This window comes from Anabrus simplex, chromosome 3, assembly GCF_040414725.1.
Source record: "Anabrus simplex isolate iqAnaSimp1 chromosome 3, ASM4041472v1, whole genome shotgun sequence".
Taxonomy (NCBI): domain Eukaryota; kingdom Metazoa; phylum Arthropoda; class Insecta; order Orthoptera; family Tettigoniidae; genus Anabrus; species Anabrus simplex.
In genome coordinates, this window is record NC_090267.1 from 37,848,606 (window position 1) to 37,867,422 (window position 18,817).

Here is an 18,817-nt window from a genome sequence, read left to right on the forward strand (position 1 = left end):
ATACCCTCCATAGTGATTTAACATGTCATCTTCTATTGTTTTCCATTTTATCTAACAAGTAACCGTGCGGCTTGGGTCACTCTAGCTATCAGTTTGCAGTCGGGAGATACTGGGTTCGAACCCCACTGTCGGCAGTCCTGAAGATGTTTCTCCATGGTTTCTCATTTTCACAACAGGTAAATGCTGGAGCTGTACCTTACTTAAGGCCACAGCCGCTTCCTTCCCACTCGTAGTCTTTCCATATCCCGTCGTCACCATAAGATCTATCTGTGTCGGTGCGACATAAAGCATATTTTTTAATCTTCCATTTTCGGGAATGAATAGGCAAAGTATGATTATTCTGAAATATGCTACAAATGTTCTGCAAAATTCTCAAAAGCATCTTTCTTAGACTCCTGCTAAAACCCTCCTGAACGCTGTCAACAGTGTATCCTTGGCGAGGGATTATTTTTTAAGGCAACAAGTGCCATTCAATGGGACGTTCAGTATTTTCTAACCGGGCCAGTCCTGGAAACAAAGGCTGCATAATGATTAAATAAGCGAAAGAGATCATGCGATTTTATTATGAGAGCCTGCTGAGTGATCTCCATCTAAAAATGCACTGCTGAACGGAGTTCTCGTTAAGTTGAGACAAAGAGACGAGACAATCCAGAGACACACACGTCATTGTTTTCTTTCTTGGATGTGTGCCCTGCAGATGGTTGTCACACACCAGTGAATTTGCTCAGTGACATTCGAGAATATTTTCACAATCCGTTTGACAGTTCTATTGTTTTGTTTAGGACCTTTTTAGCACGGGCCCGTGTGTACGTAAATGAGTTCACTAAAGACCTCTGTTATATAAACAGAACTATTCGTCCACACCTTTCCCTTTGATCACGGACGCCAACGTCCACATGCAGACGTCCTACTAACGTGAAGAGACAATTCTCTGTAGCTGAATTTCACTTTGCGTCATTCCATGTATTGCAATTTATATACGGTATTGAGAGCCAATTTGTATTGTCATTGGCCCTCTACCACGGCAGCTGATTGATTACTTCTCTACGTACAGTATATAACATCGTCCATAGCATACGACAATGGGCACAACGAATATTGTTCTGATGGACTGCATATCCATATGTGGCTGCGAGGCGTGGCCAGTCTAAAGGAAAATAACGGATAGGAAGAAAATTGTGAGATATGACATTTTTCCCGAACAGCGACGGTATTTTCTAACATGAAAGTGACGCCTTATTGTATCTTCTGACCACATGATTAATCGACACCGTAAACTACAAGTTCTGTACTTTCTAGCCTTGAATTTTACACTTTTTCACCCAGCATATCTCTAGGAGTCTCCTCAAATGAGATCAGTAATTTTCCTGATTTTTCAACACGTAAGCAGTGCTATACATATCAAAATGGAAGAAATCTCAATATTGTATACACAAAACTATGAGCAATTCCGAAACGAATACGCCTTGGATACATTATTATAAGGAAAACAGTAAAAAATAGGTGTTAAATTTTGTGAAATAAATTTTGGAAATTAATAATTGATTTTTACAGACACAAATTACGCCTCCATTTATCTCTATGAACATAATTATAATTGCTATTATTTTATTTTCGTATTTAATTTTTTGAATGAACTCAAATCTCAAGAAACAAACTGTAAGGGCAGGCGCAAAGCAGGGTAAGCACGTATTCGACAACTGACACCAGGCCTAAGACATCAACACAGATCTAAAATTGTACACGTAGAAAATGAGAGCATATACATAATGTTAAGAAGATATAACAATGTATATGGGAAATAATAATAATAATAAATTACATTTACTATAATAACAAAACTACAGGTACAGTTCGAGAATAAAAGGCATTGACATCAACGGAAAATGACGTAACGAAAAATTACCGGTAAAGTAGTCAGCCCATTAAATGCTTATTAAAGAACTCCCACGTAATGTGCAATACAATTAGAAACAATGATAATGACAACAGTGGTAACGGATAATAATGGGAAAACTAAGAATAATAGTAGTAAAACCTAAAGGTAGAGTTCAGTAGCGAGCACGTTCGCCGTGCGGTTAGGGCGCGCAGCTCTGAATGGGTTTGAACCGCACTGTTGACAACCCTGAAGATGTTTTTTCCGTGCTTTCCCATTTTAAAACCCGGCAAATGCTGGGATTCTACCTTCATTAAAGCCACGACCGCTTCTTTCCCACTCCCAGCCCTTCTCTATACGATCGTCGCCGTAAGACCTGTCTGTGTCGGTGCGACGTAAAGCAACTTGCACAGTTCAGCGTGTCAGTGACATAACGGGAGCATGGCCGCCTGCAAGGCTTTCAAGATGGAAACTGTAAAAGGTAATGAAACCATAGACACCAGCAGGTGGCCATTGAACAAAAATTTTGTCGCACGGTCAAGAGGGAATTCATTAATAGACCTAAAAGGTAGTCTTGCAAACGTCCATGTGGATGTGCATTCATGCAAAAGCTCTTCCCATTGGAGCTACCTTGCATATCCCTTTCAGATTGGGCTATTATTTCACCCGCCTCTTATAATATTAAGGACGGGCCGCATAGGGAATTTTGTACCGCACCATTTTTATTATCATACAAGACAACTTAAGAAATTTCTTAACACGTAATGCCTAGAGTTATGTTTATTAAAGCATTCCACAATCTTCACGTCTGGTAGAGGAGAGAAATGAATGAAATGGTGAGCATCATATTTCGACCAGCCTTCAGTTCTGGGAATAATTCCTCTTCTGAAAGTAATGTCATGCAATATTGAAGATTTTTACTGCTAAATGAGTGACGATGAGCTCCCAAATGGTACAGGCCAAATTATCAGGATGATGATAAAGGAAAAGGCGTATGGCTTTTACTGCGGGGAGTGTCCGAGGACAAGTTCGGCTCACCAGGTGCAGGTGTTTTGGTTTGACTCCCGTAGGCAACCTGCGCGTCGTAATGGGTATGAAATAATGCTGAAGATGACACACACCCAGCCCCCGTGCCAGAGAAATTAACCAATGATGGTTAAAATTCCCGACCTTGCCGAGAATCGAACACGGGACTCCTGTGACCAAAGGCCACCAAGCTAACCATTTAGCCATGGCTCCGGTGAGCTGAGTATCACAAGAAGCGAGATATTAGAAAAATCATTTTCTAGGAAAAGGCTTAAAGAGTCTGGAAGGTTCCAGGGGAAACAGAAGAAGCGGACGAGTGGAGCGACTGCGCGTGCTGTGGAGCTAAGCTCTGCATTCATGATACAAATGGGTTCGAACCCTATCGTCGGCTGTCCTCAGAATGGTTTTCCATAGTTTCCCACTTTCACTTACTGGTAAATACCAAGACAGTTCCTATTCGTTCCACCTCTTTGCCCAATTTCATTCACCATTATAAATTTCATTTTTATTAGCTCCTCGCCAATCTGAGTGGCTCAGGCGGCTGACGCGCTAGCCTTCTAACCCCAATTTGACAGGTTAGATCCTTGCTTAGACCGGTAGTATTTGAAGGTGCTCAAATAGGCCTCCGTCAGCTTCGTATCAGTAGATTTACTAGCACGTAATATAACTCCTGTGGGACAATATTCCGGCACATCGACGTCTCCGAAAAACGTCAAAAGTAGTTAATGGTACGTAAAATCAGTAACATCATCATTATTATTATTATTATTATTATTATTATTATTATTATTATTATTATTATTACTAGCGAATGTACCCGTGCTTCGCTACGGTATTCTACATTGTATTCGAATATCGAAGTAAACATTGAACATGCAGTAAATAAGATTGTTTTAAAATTGCATGTCTCTTAGCGTTATCCGAGAAAGAGCATGGGGAGGTCCCCGTACGTTGTTTCCAATGTAAAGTGTTTGTTATGGATTTGTGACACAACGGCAGGCTCACTTGCCTACTGCCATTCACAATCGAGTTGGGAAGTTTACATTATAATTGCAGGCCCCATTGCCTACTACGCGGACAGAATCGATTTGGTGAGTTTTCGTTAAAATGGCAGCCCCCTTTTCCTACTTCCAGACAGATTACAGTTGAGGAGGTTTTATTATAATGGCAGGCAATTACCCTACTATCACTCGAAATTGAGTTGTGCAGTTATCATTATAATGTCAGGCCCATTTTCCTACTTCCAGCCAGCTTACTGCCAGTCACACCAAGTTGGTGAGTTTCCATCAAAATAGCAGGCCACTATGCCTAATGCCAGTCACATTTTAGATGAGGACATTTCTTTATAATGGCAGGTACCCTTGCCTACTGCCAAACACAATCGGGTAGGGGAGTTTTAAACAAAACTGCATGCTCACTTGCCTTCTGCAAGTCAAATCGAGAAGTGAACTATTCATTAAAATTGTAGGCCTTCCTTACTAATGACAGTTACAGAGGAGTTGGAGAAGGAACCCTTTCATACTGCCAGTCAAAGTCGCTATGGGGAGTACTGATTACAATAGCAGACCCACCCTTTCTCAATCGCTACAAATCGACATCAGTGAATATATATAAATCGACATACGAAAGTATATGCGTGTTTACAATACTGAAGACCTTCATTTACAGATTAACTGCTACTAAACGTACGTCAAATCGACAAAGGATTATACCAAAAGACACGCCGGATTTAGTGGCCTAAATGGCTGGTCCTATGATATGTCATCTATTCTTGGGTCAGATTGAGTTAGAAACGTGGATCCGGGTAACGTTTTTGTAAGATTATCTCACATTATATTACTTTTCGGATAATTATGTGACAGCTACATACATAGCATTTGGCTCACATATGGCTACTGGGTGGGCCAATTTTCGTGAAGAGTTTGATGATTTTATATTTCTTATAAGTGACTGAAAGTATGAATTATGAATGTGAAAAGTCCAAATTTACTTAACATCGATTAATAGAGAAACGTAAAAGGGATACATATACGACAAAAAGTCATAAGACCAAGGTTGTAGATCATTCCAAATTGAACGGAGATTGTGTAATCTGTTACGTGATAGCAATTTCCGAAGGTCTGCACCATAATTAAAATTGCCTGCATATTTCGATATTCTTCGGGGATAAAAAGTGAAAAATTTAATGATCATGGATGTTTTCCGTTCGTTACAGGCTAAAACGTATAATTTTGTGAAATTTCAATTATCTTCTTTTCCTTCTGGCAGATTATGCCGCAATCTGGATTTTGGGCGAGGCGGGTAAAAATTAGGACTTTCAGGAAACTAAACCAAAAATTATGCAGATGGTCATTATTACCCCTTAAACGGAAAGCTGTACGTAAATTTCGCCAAAATAGTCAGTGTAGAGACACATAGTCGTTACGATTTGATTTATATAGATAAGGAATCTGCTCCATGTAAAACACCTTTTGGACTATGTCCGTTGGACTTAACCTGCAAAACTGACCATTCAAGATATCTCCCTTATTAATCCTCCTGACGAAAAAATGCACATGAAAAAAAGGTTTAGAGGTGGAATTCCATCACGTTTGGTCGATTTCCAGTCAGGTTGGACTTGTTCTGTATATATTGTGGAAGAGTAAAATCACCATTTCGGTTCCCTATAAACCGCCAGTCCATTCCGGAACATGAAATGTTATTTGCATTTAAAACCTACCTTTGGACAGGTGGATGCTAAATATAAATTTTGGTTCGAATGTCTTCAGTAGTTTTCAAGTTGTAAGGAATACGCTTTACACGCACCCGCTCGTGAGTTAAGTCCGATGGGACTTGTACAGAAAAACGGTCCGTTAATGACATCTCCCTTATTAATCCTCGTATCGAAATGATGCACATGAGAAAAAAGGTTTAGAAATTAATTTCTACCAAGGCAGGTAGATTTAAATTAAATTAAATTAACGTATTTTGTGGAAGTGCAAAATCACTGTTTCGGTTTCGTATAAACCCCCAGTCAGTTCAGGGATTTAGAAACAATATTTGCCCTAAAACCTATCAAGGACAGGTGTATTCTAAATATGAGTATTGGTGGAAATACATCCAGTAGTTTGTAGCACTCGCGTACATACGGTGTAATTAAGGAAGAAAATAATACAGTTAAGAAAGTTGAAAGTAATAGAAAATGGATTATAACTGAGGACAGTCGGATAACGACAAATATGTAAATGCCAAGTTAATGTATTGGAAAATCAAATGCCCCTCAATAAATTATGCTAGTGTGAGTTATGGATATAATAAAGCGGTAACAAAGGAGAAATTTAGGTCCAGTGATTCCTAGGTAAACAAATAATAAGAAGATGACTAATGGTGTTATTATTTAACCTATTCGAGGGCGGTTATAACATCCAACGATATTCCGCCAAAATCCCGCAGATAGGCCGATTGACTCCTCTCTTGCCTTCTACCTAAGGAACAACCACGAATTTAAAAGCATGATGAGGAAAATGGCAATACGTTACTTCCCTGCTGGCATGCAGTTAGAGACGTTGCCATGGTAACCTGTAGGTTCGTTGTCGGTCTGTCGGTCACTCAATGCAGAGCATGATACCAGCGGAAAATTGTAAATTTCTCCGTCATGTGAAGAGTAAGGTAAATTATGAACATAACGAAAGTTGTTTATAATGAAGAGACGTTTCACCTACGGTAAACGAAGTTTACAGAAAATCAATAGTATAAGAGAAAATGGGGGAAAACCATTCTGGCTTTCCTATAAACCCCCCGTCTATTCAAGGATTTTAAAATGATATGTATATTGAAACCTTTCCCGGTATGAGTATACTCTAAATATGAAGTTTGGTTGAGATCTATTCAGCCGTTTCGACGTGATGGTGGAAAAACCATTCCGGTTTTCCTATAAACCCCACGTCTGTTCAAAGATTTTAAAATGATATGCATATCAAAACCTTCTCCGGGATGATTGTACTCTAAATATGAAGTTTGGTTGAGATCTATCCAGCCGTTTCGACGTGATGGTGGGAAAAACATTCTGGTTTTCCTATAAACCTCCGTGTATTCAAAGATTTTAAAATGATATGTACATTGAAACCTTCCCCGGGATGAGTATACTCTAAATATGAAGTTTGGTTGAGATCTATCCAGCCGTTTCGACGTGATAGTGGAAAAACCATTCTGGTTTTCCTATAAACCCCCCGTGTATTCAAAGATTTTAAAATGATATGCATATCGAAACCTTCCCCGGGATGAGTATACTCTAAATGTGAAGTTTGGTTGAGATCTATTCAGCCGTTTCGACGTGATGGTGGAACAGACAAACAGACAAACAAACAGACACGAAACGTAAAAACCACCGATTCGGTCTTGAGTTGACCTAAAACGGATAAATATCTGAAAAATTGGCAAAACAAAAGAAATTACAGACAGCGGACCCCCTACAATTTTATTTATATAGATTATTATTACAGTTCACATCTGTGGCGTAGTGGTTAGTGAGATTAACTGTCACCCCCGGAGGCCCGGATTCGATTTCCGGATCTGCCACGAAATTTGAAAGGTGGTACGAGGGCTGGAACGGGGTCCAGCCAGCTTCGGGGGGTCATCTGGGTAGAGGTGGGTTCGATTCCCCCCTCAACCATCCTCGAAGTGGTTTTCTGTTTTTTTTTTCACTTCTCCTCCAGGCAAATGCCGGAATGGTACTTTAAAAATGTCGTGGTAGAGCTGTGAATCGAACCCGGGCCTCCGGGGGTGGCAGCTAATCACACTAACCACCACACCACAGAAGCGGACCGATAATTCTTCATCAGTTGAAATTCTTCAGAACTTGCTTAAGGACACTTCATTAGATATGAATTATCTTATATACCGAGCTCGATAGCTGCAGTCGCTTAAGTGCGGCCAGTATCCAGTAATCGGGAGATAGTGGGTTCGAGTCCCACTGTCGGCAGCCTTGAAGATGGTTTTCCGTGGTTTCCCATTTTCACACCAGGCAAATGCCGGGGCTGTACCATAATTAAGGCCACGGCCGATTCCTTCCAACTCCTAGGCCTTTCCTTTCCCATCGTCACCATAAGACCTATCTGTGTCAGTGCGACGTAAAGCAAATAGCAAAAAAAAAAAAAAAAAAAAAAATAACTTATCTGAAATTTCCAGTTTTTTGTGTCACATCGACCAACTTCTTGTCTGAGGCAGTTAATGAATTGCATGGCACCGGTGGTGGTAATGATGTTTTTCGTTTTAAGAGGAAGTACAAGTAGGTAATGATCTTCTATGTCCAAAGTAAGTGAGAACAAAAACTAATAATAAAATAACATTATTTATTCAAACTACACCTGCCGCTTACCAACGGAAGCGCCAACGTCATGCTTTCTGCCAATTCCGAGCTCTATAATATTTCATGTAGTATTTTCCTCCACAACCTGATTACATTCTAAGAACTTTTGGTCTCTCCGGGGCTTGCTGTACTCATAAATCTTAAAAAGTTCTCTTCCCTTGTTCCATTTTAATAATAGTAAGAATTAAGATGCGAATTTTGAGTCAGTCATGTCAGATAATAATAATAATAATAATAATAATAATAATAATAATAATAATAATAATAATAATAATAATAATAATAATAATAATAATAATAATAATAATAATAATAATAATAATAATAATAATAATAATAATAATAATAATAATAATATCGAACTGACAGTCCTTGAAAATCTCACAACAAACTCGTCTCCTAAATATCTACAACAAAAAAGTCCATGTCAGGACATGCAGAAATTCGGCATTAGAACACAGTCATAAAACCAATATTCCTTTACGAAAGAGAAACACTGGCACTTGACAGAAAGCAAGAACTTGAAGAGAGAGAAAAAAAGAGAGGAAGATCATTAGGAATATCTTAGGAGCAAGATACACCAAAGACGGTTACAATCAATCAAAACAACAGAAAATTTCTCAAACATCAAAATTGACATTAGGAAAAGACGAATGAAAATCTTCAGTCATCTCACTAGATTACCAGAAAATCGATTGACAAAAAGGACAATAGGTTATGTAACCTCACTTAAGAACTAACTTCGAAAGGACCTCAAAAACGCAAACATAAGTTGAACAGACATTCTACAAAGAGACATCGTTAGACATAAAGTAAACATTTGGTAAGCTACGTTAGAGCAACCGCAACAAAAACAGTACAGACCAAAGCGGTCGTAAGAACGTAAACAAGCCTTCTCGGAAAGAATGAATGTCTATTGGAATAACAAGAAGAATTGAGTTAATTGCTTAACGTCTTCCAGTAATAATAATAATAATAATAATAATAATAATAATCATCATCATCATCATCATATGGCCCGACGTATCATGTGCCGGTATTTTAATTTGGTGCCATCTATGTAGTCTACGAGTCAATTTCGACGTTACGTTTTACAGTACCAGATGGCAGCGCAAACCGGATCTCTGTTGGATGTCCTATGGCTTAGTTTTACTTAATTTTTCGGGTAAACACCAAATGTTTCACTAGAGATATTTTACATGTCCTCATTGTACGACGTGGAATGTTGAACAGACTTTAATCCGTCCTAAGGGGGGACGAGCACGAAATCCTTTAAAACTACTTTTTTAATTATTTCTTCTCAAATTGCTAGCTTAGTCCCAAAAGGATTTAGTGTATTTCATTATCTAAGTGCAATAAATTCCTAACATATTAGCCTCAGGTGCCAAATCCCTTTACTCATACATTCATTTTCCTATGTTGGCTGACTCTACGTCTGTTTAGTCAGGCAGTATGCCACTTAGGGGTATTGAACAAGTCTGTGAAGCGTCATTTCCGTTTGGTCAAGCATGGCGGTAACCGCGGAAAGTTTGTTTTGGTTTCAGAGGTTGCGTGTAATGAGTTCAATTCATTTCATGTTCTTCCTTCTTCCATGAGAAACGTACATTTTTTCTTTTCAACTACTAAACTTATCAGTCTGGAATTTGATAGAAAGGCAGAGTAAACAGTGGCAAAGATTTATCTGCAAAGGAATTGCAAAATATATAATTTTATGAACTTAACAGTTAAATATTTTTTCTGTCAACTTTTTGAATTGGAAAGTTCACATGTTTCTTAAAATCGAAATAGGAATGCAATTAAAAACTCTTGGTGGCATTAAATTATCGAGTTCTTAAAAACCACAAAAAAACATAACAAGGTCCAGGACCACAGCCTTGCTGAGGAAAAAGTACATCATTATGACAAAGATTTATATTTGAAAAAAGTACTGTTTCCAAAAACATTTTATCTAATGTTGCCATTAATCTGGCTGTGTTGGTTCGGTCAACTTCCGCTTCGAACGCTAGCATTGTGCCACGTCCTGGGGGCCATCTGGTGGCGAATGAACGTACCATTTTCACTTCTACTATAACGTTTCGAAATTCAGTGTCATTGTTTAAGAAGCCTTTCTCGTGGACAGTCGAGATTTCTTCTGAGGACGCAGAGCACAGTTTTCCGCGAAACGTTAAGAATTTCACCTTATTTTCTTAACACGGCATAAGCCCAAAAGGCTATGCACTATCATGTCTACTTTATCTAAATTAACTCACTAATGTTCATAGCTAAGAACAATATCTTTTAAATCAGTATGCCAAGTGTTTAGCTGACGGCCCGCCTGTCAAAGGACAGGAATGAAATAACTCCAATCGTTCGTTCGTTCGTTCGTTACATGATTCTAACTCAAACTATGTCCAAGTCACAGAGCATTTAGGAAATCAATGAACTTCCGGGCACGTCTCCCCTAATCCGACTAGGCTAAATTTGAATCCGCGATCTTGGAGTCCGCAGTGGGACACTCCACCACTGACTCACAGAGTGAGCTTTAACAATGTTCGTGGATATGTTTGTCATCATGTGTGTCACCCTGCGATGGGTGAGTGTATTCTGGTCTGTCCTTTTAGTATACGTAAGTGAATAACGTCTTCATTGGTGTCTTTCTTAGCGTTTCAAGTTTTCCTGATATTTTACACTCTATAGGTCTTTATCGAGAGTTGGGGTATGACGTAGGCAGTCGTGATGGAGAAACTGGCGTGCTTTTGTCATGGTAACGTAGACAACGTTGACATGTTCATGCCACTAAACCGAGTGTTTATTTCTCATAGTGACTTGATGCTCTCTCGCGGGAAATTCTGTTTTCCACCCGTTTTGTATTATATTATTTTATCATCATGTGTGCGTGCTTTGTTTATATTGTCAGAAAGCTTATGTTTCATTCCACGTGTACAGATATCCGTTTTCTTCTTTTTGGTTCGAATGGGCCTAGTTTGGACCACGCTTGTACAACTGTTGGACCTTGATCTTTGCCCAGCATTGACGCATTTTCTGCCAGTGTAGCTCCTTTCTATCATCAGACCAGGGGGTACCATTCTTCCGTAGATCTTCCTGAACTTTATGAAAAACTTTTAGGGTACGTCGTACAGACCGTGTGTCTTGAAGATCTGATATTCCCAGTTCTTTAAAGTCCTTCTCAGTTTCTGTCAACCAAGTAGTACGAATAAGCTTGTTCTGCCAGAAGATAAACAGGCGATTGGTCAGTCTTTTGGAAGACAGTCTTACTATACGGCCATAGAAAGTTACTCCTTTCCCTAGCACAATCAGAGAGCACCTCTATATGTTCGTACATCTCGGAATTGTGCCGTCTACGGAATTCTTTAACTTTCTTTACCGGACCTACGATCTTTCTGAGAATTCTCCTCACCCTGACTTCCATCAGACCTCATCGGTTTGACCCTCCAGCTGGCGGGTCTAAAAAGGATACCTGACCAGGCGCGTGGTGTACTTTATACCCGACACTTCAACAACGCATAATGATAGTAAATATGTAATTTTCATCAAATTTTATGCATCCGCATCACTAATAATTACAAATGTTAGCATATTATACACTGCGGCAAGTGAAAATACAACAATAAATGTTATTTGCACGCTTGAAAACTTTTCGTAAATTTGATCCGATTACACAAGCAGCTTCTAATACACAAGCACTGCTCAAGTTCTAATGTGCATGTTCGTGTCTCGGTGTCATCTACCATATCTTCATCAACTATTTTATGGAAGGAAGTTATTTCATCTTTGATTCCTCTTGCATTACGTTTAGGAACAGGAAATACTTTGACATCATTTTTTTGTTTTAGTTTTGCATACCTTTGAAAAATCAGATTTCCTCGACCAGGTGGTTTTGTCTTTTGCAATAAAGGATTCAAAACGTTCCATTTCACTTCTTTCTAAGTCAGATCCGTCCTCTCAAGTGAGACCTTCCTCACATTCAGTTTCGTGATCACTTCATATTCCTCACGTGACTCTGCGCTGTCCTAGTTTTCTTCCACTGGCTGTTCGTGAAGTAATTTGGCTATTTCCTCAGGCGCCAATATCCTAAATAAACGTAAAATATATTGTAATTAGAGAAATAATTATAAATTGAGTATTTTAAACGATGACGTGCTTGAAAATATTCGTAAATAATGTAGTCGAAATACTTACTCCATCGGGCGCGCGGGGTACATTGTAGGTCACACTGGAGGAATACCAGACAAGCAACCAATCTTAGAAAAGCTACAGTGTTGCGAAGTTGAAAAAATTAGCAGTGGTGTACTTTATAGCCCAGCGCGCCTGCTGGAGGGTTAATGAAAGACACTCCAGGGTATACAGAACTCCTAGTCGTTGTACTTCAGTTTGAGGTCGCGTGAAAGACATTTTTTGATATAAGTGTCTAATTATTTATTGTCTAATTATTTAAACAACGTTATTTAAAATATGACGGGACATGTTTCGTCTAACTTGTAGACATCATCAGCCGTAAAATATTCAAGAAAAAGCACAAAAAAGACAAGGGCAGAATAACACATTGAAATAAATCGGGTTGCCGAATACGTCAATTAAAATAGTGAGGCTGTTCTAGATTGTTCCGAGCACAAAAATTCAAAAGTTATTGATGAACAAACACATAAGATGATAAGTAAAACTTGGTATTAAAATTCTTCTTGAGGGTGCTGTTGACATGCAGTATTCAGGTCCGTCGGTAAAAGCTGATAATTAGGTGCCCAATGTTATTTCTAGTAGAAAAAAGACGATCAACGAGCATGTGTAGGGAATCCAGAGAGATGATAGAAAGATCGTCTAATTGGTGCAAAGTTGACATTTCTTATTAAAAATTGGGTGGAATATCTGATCGTATGACGTATGTAGAAATACAGTGGATGGCCCTAGAATAAGAATAAGGACTATTGTAATTATTGAAATTAGGCAAGTTTTCTTTTGCATCTTACGATACAAGAATGCAAGAAAGGGAAGAATGCGGCACATCTGATTACTTGCGTTCTCGCCTCTCAAGAGTAATTTTAATTGACGTATTCGGCAACCCGATTTATTTCAATGTGTTATTCTGTCCTTGTCTTTTTTGTGCTTTTTCTTGAATATTTTACGGCTGATGATGTCTACAAGTTAGACGAAACATATCCTGTCATATTTTAAATAACGTTGTTTAAATAATTAGACAATAAACTTTTGGTATTGTAAAGGTGGAATATTGACTTAACCTTAAAGTATACGTACGACAATACGGACTTTACAATGAAATTTATTTTATGTAATAATAAGTGTTATTTGTCAGTCGATACGACAATTCCAACTTTTTGAATCTCATAATTAGTAGATTACCACTGGTTTGTCCATAATTATTACATGAAGGTTAATTTTAGGCTAGTGTGTTAGTTTGTTACCGTTGATAGTGATCGTCATTGAGGTACGAACTGGTTATTTTGATTGATATTTAATTATTCGTTGTGGTTCCCAGCATTTAATTATTCTCTTCCGCGTCAAACACTCCCGTGATTTACATGTACGTAAACAGTTGATCGTAGGTAACTGAAATATTTGAACTTATAACTGAGTTTCTATTTTCGTTTTATGTTGTCCTGTGCGCTCGACTGTTGTATGAAAATATAATAAAGCTTTAGAGAATGAATCATGACATTCAAAACAAGATGTCTCCGTGAGAAGGGCGTGACACTGCCTATTGTTGGGGACATTGTTTGATTTTCTGTAGTTCAGCACTTTGCCACTCAATTGTCAGGCTCCAATTCCGGAGAAAAAGAGATTGGAACATCGATCATCAGTCCTCCATATCGCAGTCTTATCCCCAACCACGACTCTGGGTCATTCCATACCAAGACCTATAATGTGCAAGTTGTATTCGTCGCGAACAGATCTTTGCACATTTGGGTACTTCATTTCCGAGCCTGACAATAGCATTTTGATGTTGGCATAGATCAAAAATTAAGTTTATTATTCGCTGTATGAGTAAAACAGAGGACTGGGAGTAATTGGAAGACTTAGAAAGTTAAATAGCTAGAACCTGCCAAGAGTATGTATGGTTTTCACACAGCTACTATTCAGGGAAGGATTAGGTCCCTCAATTTCTCCTGCATAAGGTATTCTGTTCATAGGTGGCACAAAATTTAGAGCCAGTAAGTTTACTCAAGAATTCATTAAAAACTGCCGGTGTTATATTCGAGTAAATTACGCGGGCCTTATTAAGCGGAGTCATGTGTCCCACGTAAAATATGAACTTTTCAGTTTCTCCACAGTTGGCCTGCCACTGAGCGCAGTCGTTCTTCTGAGCATCTGACAGCCGTGAACAGAGTGCAGAATATAACTTCTAATTACGAAGACATAACTTAGCAATGTAATGGTGAGCTGCAGATCGCAAGAACAGGAAGAATATTTCTACCACGATTGTTGTCAACAAGCAGTTCAAGTTGATTGCGCGTACATTTTCTATCAAACTTCATGAATGAAAACATACATTTCTCAAATAAATATTTTCATTATTTTTTGTTCATTTACATTTTATGAACCCACTTCCTGTTATTTACATAAGTCTCGCTCCTTAAGTCGATCTTCCTACGTTATAAGTTCGCTGCGGTTCGGATCATGTACGTTTTAGAGTTCAACCTCAGTTCAGGGGCAGACATAGAAACTCCGGCCCAAAGCCACACTCACCGGCACAGCCAAAAGCAAAGAGTAGGTTTAGAACCCCAAACCCTGACCCAGAGACACCGTATATCAACATACCACTTGGAAAAAAGTGAAATGGCGTTTGGCTTCTACTGCCGGGAGTGTCCGAGGACATGTTCGGCTCGCCAGGTGCAGGTCTTTCGATTTAACACCCGTAGACAACCTGCGCGTCGTGATGAGGATGAAATGATGATGAAGACGACACATACACCTATCCCCCTTGCCAGAGAAGATAACCAATGATGGTTAAAATCCCCGACCCTGCCGGGAATCGAACCCGGGACCCCTGGGACCAAAGGTCTGCACGCTAACCATTTAGCCATGGAGCCGGACACACCACTTGAAATACAGTGCTTTAATTGCCTAAAATTACATCATTCCTGCCCAGAAACAACCCGCTGAACATATATGATTGAAAGGTAGCACAGGACGAGGCGAGTTGTGCTGCCAACACAGTCATGTCGCTGAGTTCCATGGCTGCTCATTCATTAAACAGGTTATTAAAGCAAGAATCGCAGCAAAACAGCACTAGTCAAGATACAATACCTCTCCCAGTACACTAAAATAATCGACATTTCTACCAACACTCAGCAGCACCCCTCCGAACCCCGTGAACATTAGCGTCGCACAAATTATCCTTCTTCTACAAACCCAGATATTAAAAGCCTTACCCAGCTCCTAGTCCTGAAAATACTTTTGAAGCTCTGGAATTAAGCATTGAGACGTGGCGCCTGCGAGGAATACCGAAACTCCAGCTGCACTTACATTTTTCCACGCCGGGCTGAGTGGCTCAGACGGTTGAGAAGCTGGCCTTAGTAGATTCACTGGCACGTTAAAGAACTCCTGCGGAACTAAATTCCGGCACCTCGGCGTCTCCGAAAACCGTGAAAGTAGTTAGTGTGACGTAAAGCAAATAACATTACTATTATTAACATTCTTTTCTAAATTCAACCGCTACCAAGCTCGATAGCTGCACTCGCTGAAGTGCGGTCAGTATCCAATGCTCGGGAATTAGTGGGTTCGAACCCCATTGTCGGCAGCCCTGAAGATGGTTTTCCGTGGTTTCCCCTTTTTCACACCAGGCAAATGCTGGGGCTGTACCTTAATTAAGGCCACGGGCGCTTCTTTCCCACTCCTAGCCCTTTCCTGCCCCATCGTCACCGTAAGATCTATCTCTGTCGGTGCGACGTAATGCAACTTGCAAAATAAAAATAAAAAATCAACCCCGTATCACTAACTCACTAATTCTAAATATCACTAAATGAGACTAAATTCTCCGCTGTAACAATAATGATTCACAATTACATTCTTCCAATAAAAAACAAAAGTAGTTCCTCGTTGCAGTTAAGTAAGCAATATTGAGCGTGGTCAATGCCTGAATGGGTGATCGCTCAGGAATACTACTTTCCACTGGCTTTTACTGTACCAGTCATGCATCTAAATCGTTGTGATTTCCACAGAGGAGCCGTGTAGCCATCCCTAAATTCAAAATAATCAAGTACTCTCAATTGTATGTATGTCATCCCCAATCCCTTTTCTCTACAGGACCGGGTGTGACGTGAGATAAGCGTTTATGGCTGGTTGCCTTCCCTGACGTCAACCTCATCAGAGGAGTTAAAGAGATTAAATGAATGACGTGATATATGATAATAAGCATGGAAAGGGTGAAACCTGCTGCCGGCACATAGCCATTTCCTGTTGAATAGCAACAAGGAGTCTGCTCACGGCTTAACGTCTCCATCTGACGGACGAAATCACCAGTATATACCCTCATGAGCACTGCGGAGAGGCTTTTGGCATACAATCTAGTGATTAGGAATTCTATACCGCCACCTCTCCTATCCTGCGGGCCAACATTCTGATGGCGAAGTTTTTTTCGACCAAGGGGATTCGAACCGGCTGACCACAGTGTCAGACCATATAGACGTCACACCATAACGACCATGGCCACCAGGCAGGCATTAGATTGTATTCGACGCCTTAACAACTTGAGCCATCACGCGTGTTAATGAAAAATTCTCAGTTATTATTACTTCTGATTATCTCAACAGATTCCATCTTTTTCTTCCTTCTCCCTACTCTATTGTAAATCTTTATCTCGCTTATCAATTTACGGTAACCGATGAAATAGTGGGGTTGACATCCCTGCGCCATAGCCTTCGTGGTTTTCTGTGGTTTCCCATTTTCAAAGTGGGCAAATCCTGAGGCTGTACATTAATTAAGATCAATACTGTCCCATTCCCATTCTTGCATCATAAAAACGCTTTGCGTATTAGAGCGATGTTAAATCTCTTCTTTAACACCACCTTCCCACGCCTGCCCGAGGTCGAAGAAGCACTCAGACTCAATTTAGGGCTTGCAGGGGATTTTAACACTTGATATCCCACCTACCTATATGCGCTGGTGTTACGTAATACGAACTCAATGATATTCGATTTCGGACCACTCTGTTGCAAGTCTGGTGGGTAGACCACTGCGAAACCCGGCTCCCTTCTTGCTTACGCTAATATATATTTCGAAGCTCGTATTACATCCTCATCATAACTTTTATACGCCCTGGAGTTTGTTTATACGATGTGCTATTACAATCAAAGGCTCATATCCATTCCGAAGAATAAAAACCTCGCATGTTCGGTTTAAGAAAAGATCTTCATTGGGGTAATCACATAAAAGGGATTGTAAATAAAGGGTACAAATCTCTTCACATTATGAAGGTATTTAGGGGTAATGGTAAGAATGTATAGGAGAGGGCATATTCTCCCTCTGTTAAGGCCTCAACTACAGTGTGGCTCCAGTGTATGGGACCCTCACCAGGATTACTTGATTCGGGAACTGGAAAACATCCCAAAAAAGCAACTCAATTTGTTCTGGGTGATTTCCGACAAAGGAGTAGTTTTACAAATATGTTGCAAAGTTTGGGCTGGGAAGACTTGGGGGAAAGGAGACGAGCTGGCGTGAAATGACTCCAAAGGATTAGAAGAGGTGTTGATAGAGAATCGCACCTGCACTTTCAGCAGGCTCAATGAATGAGGTATTTAAGTTTCGGTCAGTGAATAATACAGCACTGTACTAGCTGCAGCAAGTACAGGTACTGAAAGAAAACTAAAGACCTGTAATATCTACTGCCTACACAAATAGAGGGCTTTGATTTAGGGACGAATACGCTCGAGCTTAGCTTTTAAAATTAGGGAGGAACACAGATTTGGAATTCAAGAAGACAAGGTCAAATATTCATTTATGGGGAGGGGAGTTTAGGATTGGACTAATTTACCAAGGGAGAAGTTAAATAAATTTCTAGATTCTTTGAAATTATTTAAGAAAAGACTAGGTAAACAACAGATACAGAAACTGCCACCTGCACTAAATGCAAATCATTGGTCGGTCGGTCGGTCGGTCGGTCGGTCGGTCGGTCGGTCGGTCGGTCGGTCGGTCGGTCGGTCGGTCGGTCGGTCGGTCGGTCGGTCGGTCGGTCGGTCGGTCGGTCGGTCGGTCGGTCGGTCGGTCGGTCGGTCGGTCGGTCGGTCGGTCGGTCGGTCGGTCGGTCGGTCGGTCGGTCGGTCGGTCGGTCGGTCGGTCGGTCGGTCGGTCGGTCGGTCGGTCGGTCGGTCGGTCGGTCGGTCGGTCGGTCGGTTCTCCGAAAATCAAATCTCTCTTGCCTAAGAGACGGCGTTACCCTCTATGAGGCCCGCCTCCCCTGCAGCGGAGGAATGAAAACATGTAGTTGTAGTAGTAGTAGTAGTAGTAGTAGTAGTAGTAGTAGCAGTAGTAGAATAGTAGATTCAGGAGTATGCCTTTGCTGGCAGGATGTACTGTTTATAGTGCACGATGTCTTCTGGTATGGGCTAGAATAAATT